Source organism: Leptonychotes weddellii, chromosome 4 (assembly GCF_054177405.1).
Source record: "Leptonychotes weddellii isolate Sample4059 chromosome 4, ASM5417740v2, whole genome shotgun sequence".
In the NCBI taxonomy this organism is placed as follows: Eukaryota; Metazoa; Chordata; class Mammalia; order Carnivora; family Phocidae; genus Leptonychotes; species Leptonychotes weddellii.
In genome coordinates this window covers 39,452,126-39,461,659 of record NC_138372.1, presented here as the reverse complement: position 1 = coordinate 39,461,659, position 9,534 = coordinate 39,452,126, and the positions used below count along the sequence as shown (strand labels likewise).

The 9,534-nt window shown below is 48.6% G+C and overlaps 1 pseudogene across 1 annotated transcript; it reads left to right on the top strand.

The window, feature by feature from the left end:
- Positions 1–6,322: 6,322 nt before the first annotated feature.
- LOC145721267 (zinc finger protein GLIS1 pseudogene) lies at positions 6,323–9,295 on the top strand (annotated as a pseudogene). Its single transcript, XR_014144863.1, has 2 exons — positions 6,323–6,403; positions 7,461–9,295. The product of XR_014144863.1 is annotated as a zinc finger protein GLIS1 pseudogene (transcript).
- Positions 9,296–9,534: the final 239 nt, after the last annotated feature.

Sequence of the window (9,534 nt, the reverse complement as noted above, 5' to 3'; positions counted from 1 at the left end):
AAGTCCCAAAGTGCAGTGAAGTAAACCCAGGCTTTGGACTCAGACAGACAATCTTTAATTTTAATTAAATTAAAAGAATTTATTTCAGTAAAATTCATGTAACCTAAAATTAACCACTTAAAAGTAAGTTATTCAGTGGCATTTAGTACATTCAGAATGTTGTACAATCATCACCTTTATCTAATTCCAAAAAATTTTCATTAGCCTAAAAGAAAACCTATAGCCATTAAGCAGATAATCCCCATTGGTTCCTCCCCTTAGCCCCTGGCTACCACCCATCTGTTTTCTGTCTCTATGGATTTACCTATTAAGGATATATCATATAAGTAGAATCATAAAATATATGACCTTTTGTGTCTAGCTTCTATCACTTAGCATATGTTCTTGAGGTTCATCCAGGTTGTAGCATGTATCAGTTCTTCATTCCTTTTTATGGCTGAATGGTATTCCATTATGTGTATGTGTATGTATATATATGTACAGTTTGTTTATCCATTCATCCATTGATGAACATTTGGATTGTTTCCACAACAGCGTTGTTTTGGGTATATGCCTCCCATATAGCAGACTCCTCAATGAGCAGGAGTGGAATTGCTGGATCATATGGTAATTCTATGTTAAATGTCTTGAGGAATTATCAAACTGTTTTCCACAGTGGCTGAACCATTTTATAGTCCTACCAGCAATGTATGAGGGTTCCAATTTCTCCACATCTTCACCAACACTTGTTATTTTGTTTTGTTTTGTTTTGTTTTTTAATTATTATAGCCATCCTAGTGGGTGTGAAGTGATACCGCATGGTAATTTTTTTTTAAAAGATTTTATTTATTTATTTGACAGAGAGAGACACAGTGAGAGAGGGAACACAAGCAGGGGGAGTGGGAGAGGGAGAAGCAGGCTTCCCGCAGAGCAGGGAGCCCGATGTGGGGCTCAATCCCAGAACCCTGGGATCGTGACCTGAGCTGAAGGCAGATGCTTAACGACTGAGCCACCCAGGTGCCCCACCTCATGGTAATTTTGATTTGCATTTCCCTAATGACTAAGTTTCCCTAATGATTAGTTTCCCTAATGACTAAGTCCCTAATAAGTTTGAGCATCTTTTCATGTACTTGCTGGCCATTGTATATCTTCTTTGGAAAAGTGTCATTTGCCCATTTTTTGACTGGGTTGTCTTTTTGCTCTTGGGTTATATGAGTTATTTATATATTCTGGATGCTAAACACTTACCAAATAAATGATTTGCAAATATTTTCTCCCATTCTGTAGGTTATCTTTTCACTACCTTCATAATGTCCTTTGATGCAGAAAAGTTTTTAATTTTGATGAAGTCCATTTTTAAAATTTTGTTGCTTGTGTTTTTGGTTTCACATCTAAGAATCCATTGCCAAATCCAAGGTCACCAAGATTACCCCTATGTTTTCTCCTAAGTATTTTATGGTTTTTAGTTCTTGCATTTAGGAAGTTGATCCATTTTGAGTTACTTTTTGTAGGTGGTATGAGATGGGGTTTCAACTTCATTCTTTTGCATGTGGATATCCAGTTGTCCTAGCACCATTTGTTGAAGAGACTATTCTTTCCTCAATGAGTGGTCTTGGCATTCTTATTTTTATTAGTTTATTTATTTTTAAAGATTTTTATTTATTTACTTGAGAGAGAGAGCAAACAAAAGAGAGAGAGAGAGTGAGAGAAGACAAAACACGAGCGGGGGGGAGGGGCAGAGGGAGAGGGAGAAGCGGACTCCGCAGTGAGCAGAGAGCCAGATGCAGGGCTCGATCCCAGGACCCTGGGATCATGACCTGAGCTGAAGGCAGACACTTAACTGACTGAGCCACCCAGGTGCCCCAGTCTTGGCATTCTTATTGAAAATCAGTTGACCATGGATGCATGGGAGGCAGACACTCTTAACTGAGAACTTTGGCATATCACTTAATTTGGAACTTTTATTTTCTCACCTATAAGATGGGGAAGATAATCTCTCTCTGAGTTTTCAGGATAAAATGAGATCACATATGAAGACTGTCGGCCATACTACCTGGCACATAGTAGGTTCCCCAGTGAATGTTAATTCTTCTCTTGCTGCAAGAAATAGAGACAGGGTAAGCAGTGTAACATCCATCACCTCTATTCCTTCTCCTTTTTCATATTTCCAGGACACAGGAGACCTTTAGATACACAGAAGTGTCTATTTTTGCCTCAACCATTTGCTGAGCATATGTTTACAACCCCGGATAAAGATGGTGAGTAGAGAGGCCATGATAGGTTGAAGAAGTGCTTAGCTGGAAATGCAGTCGGGCAAATGAAGTAGTGGTCAGTCTTTAATAATTCAATCAGGATCCCATAAACACTTACCTAGTACTGACTTTGTCCCAGAATCTGTTCTAGGTTCTGGAGTTACAAAGGCAAAAGGCTGCCCCTGCTCTCAGAGAGGTCTCAGTCTAGAGGAAGAGACAGAATGTTAAACTGGTAGTTATAAAATGGTATAATATAAGTTCTGAGATAGAATGAAGTTAAGACTGCTGTAAGAGTGTGCAGGAAGAAAATAATCCTAGTCAGAGGATTTCAGGAAGGCTTCTGAGAAAAAATGACACTTGAGCTGGGTATGAAACAATTCTTGGAAGGAGTGTGAAGGACAAGAAGGAAAAATGTTAGCATAAGAAACATCATATACAAAACTATGAAGACATGAATATATGTTCTGGGTTCTAGGTGATGAAAAATATTTTAGGGTGCTTGGAACACAGGATAGGGCTCAGTGGTGGAGTGAGAAAATTTTTTGACTTCATTTAGATGGCTGTTGGGATCTATTAATGATCATTGTCTTCTGGGCGCCTGGGTGGCTCAGTTGGTTAAGCGACTGCCTTCGGCTCAGGTCATGATCCTGGAGTCCCGGGATCGAGTCCCGCATCGGGCTCCCTGCTCGGCAGGGAGTCTGCTTCTCCCTCTCCCACTCCCCGTTTGTGTTCCCTCTCTCGCTGTGTCTTTCTCTGTCAAATAAATAAATAAAATATTAAAAAAAAAATGATCATTGTCTTCATCAGGGAAGTGACATGGTCAAATCTATGTTTTAGAGACTGAGAGAGAGACCTGTGTGGAAAATGGGCGATAGGGAAGAAGAGGATGAGGCTAGAGGCAAGAAGAGTTGGGAAGAAATGGGGGCAGGGCAGGGGGGAAGTGTTAGGTGGATTTATGGTGAATCAAATATGGGAATGTGGGAGAGGAGGGACCTCGGATGACTCAGACTTCTGACATGGGGGACTTGGCCATGGGGCCATTCGCTAGGTAAACACAAGAATGAGGAGCTAAGTTGGAAAAGAAAACATGATGTTTGCTTTTGGAGATGGATCCAGATGGAGATGGAGATATTGAGTAGATAGGCTGTATGTGGGACTAGAAGGGCAAAAGCCAGGTTGAGCTGGAACACTGGTTAGTATAAAAAACACACATTACTGTCTGGCCTGCTAAAGGGAGAAGTGGGTTTTATTTATTTTTCTGTGTTTTGTTCATGACAATTAAAATATTAATGAATTTTATTTTCATACCAAAACTATAAAGAAAAAAAAAATACAGCTCATAGTCGTACTACTCAAATAATCCCTATTGAAAAAGAGAATAATATATATCTAGAAAAGGAAACAGTTCAGAAAAGTAAAAAATGAAAAAGTACCCCCCAGTCCTCCATTCCCTTAACCACTGTTAACACTTCCTTGTATTTCCTTGTAGGAAAAAAAAAAAAAAATGCATGCACCCACTAGGTTCTGTATATCCCCAAAGGGGTCCTGCAATATACAAGTGTTTAAGAGGACTATTTTATTGAGCAGATTAAACTTCTCATTGCTTTGTCAGGTTTTACAAACCCATCTGTCCTAGTGGGGTAGAGCTGTGAGCTCACAGGGGGAAGGGCAGGATCTCCATTTCCCTAGCTCAGGCGTGGGGGCTGGCTCAGGGTTGGTGCCCAGTAAAGAATAAGTGAATGAGCTGTTGCTACATGTTGGAAATTTGGAGAGCCTTTGCCTGCAGTTACAGTTGATTAAGTGACTTACTCAGCAAGTGTTTTCAGAGTCCTAAGTGTGTAGTGCTGTGTGAGAGAGAGAGAGAGAGAGAGAGTGTGTGTGTGTGTGTGTGTATGGTGAGGGAGGGATGGCAGAGGACTCACCTCCTGGACTCACTGAAAGGTAGAAGTGGAAAGGCCAGTCATCTTCTTCCAACTGTCTTGCTTTTTGAGGTGGAAACTGAGGTCCAGAGTGAGATTATGATTTGCTAAAGCCGCCTGGCCTGTTGGTGGCACAGCCAGCACAGGAACTTCAGAAGGGGGAGCATCTAGCGGTGTGTTGGAGGGGTTGGTGAGCTACCCTTGCTCCTTTCTACCTCTTCTCCTCCTTCCATAAAAGTAGCAACAATTCTCAACTCCAAATCCCCAGACACATGCAAGACTTTGAGGTGCCCTATGCAGCCCTTGGCCCTTGACCTGTGTGTAACGGGCAGGTTGGAGGATATCCTATACCTATTAGAGGCAGCTGGCTGGTATAGAAGGGAGAGGACTGGACTGGGAGTCAGGAAGCCTGGATGCTGGTGCCAGCTCTGCCACACCCACCATATTGCTGTGGGCCAGTCACATCCTCTCTCCTTTGAATGTGGGCGTGGGGGCGCCTGGGTGGCTCAGTTGGTTAAGCGACTGCCTTCGGCCCAGGTCATGATCCTGGAGTCCCGGGATCGCGTCCCGCATCGGGCTCCCTGCTCGGCGGGGAGTCTGCTTCTCCCTCTGACCCTCCTCCCTCTCGTGCTCTCTCTCATTCTCTCTCTCGCAAATAAAAAAAAAAAATGAATGTGGGCGTGGGTCTAACTAAATCTCCAAGGACCTTCTTACCATTATTGATCTCTCATTGTAAGATGCTATATTTAACCAATTATAGGAAATCAGATTTTAGAATTTTATGATTCTAAAATCCTGGTTTCCCAAGATTCCAGGGATGCTGCTTGAGGTCTCTTACTCTTTGCAGAATCCTCTATTGTGACACCTGACCTATTGTGTCATAGCGAGGGGCTCCATATACATTTTTCAACTTGAGGTCAAGGCCAAAGAGACCAGACCCCTATCTTAGGAGAGTGTGAAGCCAGACAGGTCCCTTGGAGTGGCCCAGATCACCAGCAAACAGTGCAGAGGGGGTGGGCTGAGATGAAATGCAGAGACCACCTCAGGAGCCTCCAGGGACCCTTCCAGTAGCCCTGGCAGATTATCCAGCCCAGGTGAACAGCCCTGTTTTGTACAGGAGGAAACTGAAGCTCAGAGAAGGGAACCGAGCCACTGCTTCCAGTCGCCCTAAGTCCTGTTCTTTGGGTGGTGTTCTTTCTACACATTGGACAGGGTTCCCTAAGACACTGCTGTCTGTGAGGGAAGCCCAGAATCCAGGCCCGGAAGGAACTGAGAGGAATGGGTCTCAACCCCCAAGACTCTAAGATCTCCTGGGAGCTCGCTAACAACCTAGGCTATGGGGCCTTGCCCCCAGACAGATTCACAGATAGAATTAGAATATTTTCTAGTTGGGACCCGGCATCTGGTTTTGTTTGTCTTAATAAACATTTTTATTTTTCGGAAAAAAAATTTTTTAAAGTAAGCTCTATGCCCAAGGTGGGACTCGAACTCACGACCCTGAGATCATGAGTTGCATGGTGAGCTGACTGTGCCAGTCAGGCCCCCCTGTTTTTGTCTTTCAACTTTGGAGTTTGAGACCCTCTAGGCTGGACTCGACTCTACATTGAAAAACACCACAAAAACAAAAACGTAAGAAAAGTGATCTGTGATCCCTGGTTCTCGTCCCAACGTTGCCGCAGACTGGCTGTGAAATGCGTGCAAGTTCTCGAGTGAGCCGCTTGGATCTGCAACAAAACTTTCAAAGCACTTTCACATCTGCTACCTCCGCGTGCAGGTTTCGCCGGTCGCATTTGATGAGGAGAAAACTGACCTCGGAGAAGGGAAGGGTCCTGCCTCAGCCGCTGGGACGGGCGGGGACACGCCCCGTGCGCTCTGCCGCCCAGCCAGCCCAGCTCCGACGACAGAGCCCTGCCGCTCCCGCCCGCGGCGCCGCCCTGCCCGGCCAGGCGGCCGGAGGGCAGCGGGCAGCGCAGGGCTCCGGCAGCCGCCGCCTGTCAAACCCTCCGCCCAGCCCCGCGCCCGGCCCTGCCCAGGCCCCCGGGCAAGGAGGCCCCGCCCTCGCGCCGCGATTGGCCTCTGCGCGGCAGCCTCAGCGAGCCAGTGGCTGGAGCGGCTGTCGGGCAGGTCGGGGCCCCGCCCCCGCCCCGGGATGCCGCCCCGCAGGACGCGGCGGCAGCGGCAGCTGCGGGGGCTGCGGCGCCAGTGGAGGCGCGCGGAGCCGTGCGCCCCGCGAGCTGCAGCCGCAGCGGCGAGGTGAGAGGGGGCGCGGCCCGTGACCCGGGGAGCGGGCGGGCGCCAGGGCCCGAGATCCGAGGCTAGGGTCCCAGTGACGCTCGAATCCCGGGAGCTTTGGAATGGCGCGGGAGCGGCGCGAGGAAAGGAGAGTTTGGGGGCCCCGGGCCCTTGTTCCAGGAGGGATGTTGGAAGGGCCGAGACTCCGTGGAGGGGGACCCAGCGCGCGTGGTCGTGGAGTGTGAGCCAGTGAGGCTGCTAGTGTTACTGAGTGTCTGAGCGGGTGAATGAGAGAGCAGTACGTGTGGCACACCGTGTCCCCAGTGTGCATTTGCGGGGGTGTGTGGTATGCGTGGGAGCCAGCGTCCATGGGCGTTACCGACTTTGTGCGGGTTTGCGCGTGAGATGGGTTTATTTTCTCTGCTGCGCGGGGAGTGTGCGGGTCTCTGTGTGCTCGTGATGGGTTCGTGACGCGGGAGTGAGCGCCAATCATCGGACGCCCCCTCTCCTGGCCTCGGTGGTCGGGGGTCAGTCTCGGAGGGTCGGCGCCCCAGACCCGTGGGTGCGCAGTGCACAGTCCTGCGCGCAGCCGGGTCCCCGAAGCGTCCGGGAGACGCGCAGCCCCTGACCCACCTGGAGTAGTCTCCGCCGCCCCGCCAGAGTCCTGCCCTGGAAATCGTAGTTGCCGCCCGCTCCTGTCTTACTGGGTGACACCGCACAGGCGCTCTCACCCCTCCAGGCCTCAGTTTCCCCATTCTTCCTTTGAAGAAGGCTGGTATCGGTGGAGGCGGATTTGAGCGGGAGGGTGCACGAGCTTCGCGGAATGCGCGGTGGCGGCGGGTGGCCGGGGCCCTCGACACACCCGAGAAGGAAGTGCGAGCCACTCCTGTGCCAGGAAGGGACTTTTGCGGGATCAGGTGGGTTTGTCAGGTTAAGGTAAGTGTGGTGGGGCTAGCCCATTTTAGAGACGAGGAATAAACCGAGGAGGTGGTGGTGACCTGCCCAGACTTCCCCCGGGATAGAAAGGGGCTGGCTGTTCCGCTCATTCTAACGCGCGGGTGCTGTCTCCCCTCCCCAGGAGCCCGGCGCGACCCCCAGCGGCGCGCCCTGCCCTGGCGCCATGCACTGCGAGGTGGCGGAGGCGCACTCAGACAAGAGGCCGAAGGAGGCCCTCGGCGCTCCGGGCCCAGGCCGCGGGCCCCCTGGCCTCGGCGGCACGCACATGGCTTTCAGGGTCACCGTGAGCGGCGGCGGCTGCGTGGATGGGGCCCCGCGTGACCTGCTGCCCCGGCCGCCTGTGCCGCCGCCGTGCGCCCACGACCTCCTCCGGCCGCGGAGCCCCCGAGACTACGGGCCGTCCAAGGCCGCCGCCGCCGCCGCCGCCGCCGGCAAGGGTAAGTCTGGCCCCGCCAACGTGCCTGGCAGGAGGTGTGGAGAAATTCGGGCTGCCTGGCCTGGACACCGCACACCTTTGTGGGAATTCTCTGGAGAATTTGGTGGAGCTTTCTCTCGTGTTCATCATTCTCTCTAGTTGTTTGGGATTCGGTTGTCATTATAAAATGATGCCTGTTTAGGAAGCATCTAATTTAAACTCAATAAACCTATTTTGGAGAAGTGTGTGTATAGGAAGTTCAGATTAGGTGATTTTGCTCCTGTGTATTTCTGATAGAAGTTGTGTGAAACTTACAAAAATCTTATAAATTAGGGTGACTAGCAACTCGAGTATCTGAGCTGGCTGCAGGCATAGTTGGACGTATTCCGATGGCACTAAATAACAAAAACCAGAGGCCTTCAGCAAGACCTCTACCCTCCTGGAACCTCAGTTTCCCCTTCTGTCAAGTGAGGAATTAATTATATCAGATGATTTCTGGATTCCTGATGGAAAATTTTATGAATCTGTGATCCAGCTTGAGTCAATTTCTGGCTTAAAAAATGGCCTTTCTGAATTTGAAGCTTCAGAAGCATCATCTTTGGTCAGAAGTTCCTTTGCAGTACCCTTCCTCTACCCAGTGAGGCTGGTGGGTGTAAGGTGCAGGCCCCAGTAGGGTTTATGGGCTCAAAGTCAGCGATGATGCTGGCATTCTCATGAACCTCTTCTCATCACAGTTAATTATTATTGAGCCATTATTTATAAGTTTCATGCTGACAGATAATTAACCAGAAATTGGGGAAACTGTTAAGGTGCAGTGTCATCCCTCCCCCCCACACCTTATTTTCCCCCTGAGAGAAACCAAGGCTTGGGGTTTCATTATTTTAGCTTTTAGGACTTCTTGGTTCTATTCCCAGGTGATTCTCAAGGAAGACAAAAAGTTTCTTTTGGCTCTATAGACATCACTCCTTTAGCATCAGCCCCTGTGACGTAGAAAAGGTAGGATGTCTTGGTTTTAGAGATGAGGGCTTCTTCTGGGTAGAAAATAACTAACTTCCCAATTCAGGCACTGGTAAAATGAAATGAACGTAAACAGTGTTTTTCTTTTTAATGAAAACACCTGACTTTGTAGGAGAGTGCTATTTCTTGTGTCATTTTCAATCTTAGTCTCTTCTCCAACAGATAGGGATCCTGTTTGAAAGGGTAGACACAGGAAACAATGGCTTTAGAGTATTATTACTGGGATACCCATAGGAGGTGTTCTTTTACTGGGGAGAGAGGAGTGGTGCGCAGCAAGACATGAGTAATATTTGCTGCCCTGAGCTCCATGGCTTGTCCTGCTCCACACATAATCCTCCCTTAAACAGATACCCTCCTGCCACGTTTTAGTTCTAAAAAATCATAGCTGTCGCTGAAGATCGAGTTCTCTGCAGACCTGGTGCATGGTTCTCCTAAATGTAGTCTTTGTTTGGAGCCGTGGTTAGAGACCTCTCATCTGGATGCTTTGCATATGATCTTCCTACTTCCATTCTCCCAAACCCCGATTATTATTATCCACACTCCTCCTCCCCCACCAACGTCTAATATATGAGATGTTTAAGTCAGGATTGTATTTGGAAAGGGCAGAGGAGGATAAAGGGATGGGAGGAACAGCCTCTTTCTTTGTATCCTAAGATGGTCGTTCTGGTTAAACTTTTGTGAGAGGCTTCTAAACTGTTTTCTTCACGGCCTCCAGCGAGGCTAGCGGGGTAGAATTTATCATACCCATTTGAAAGATGAGGAA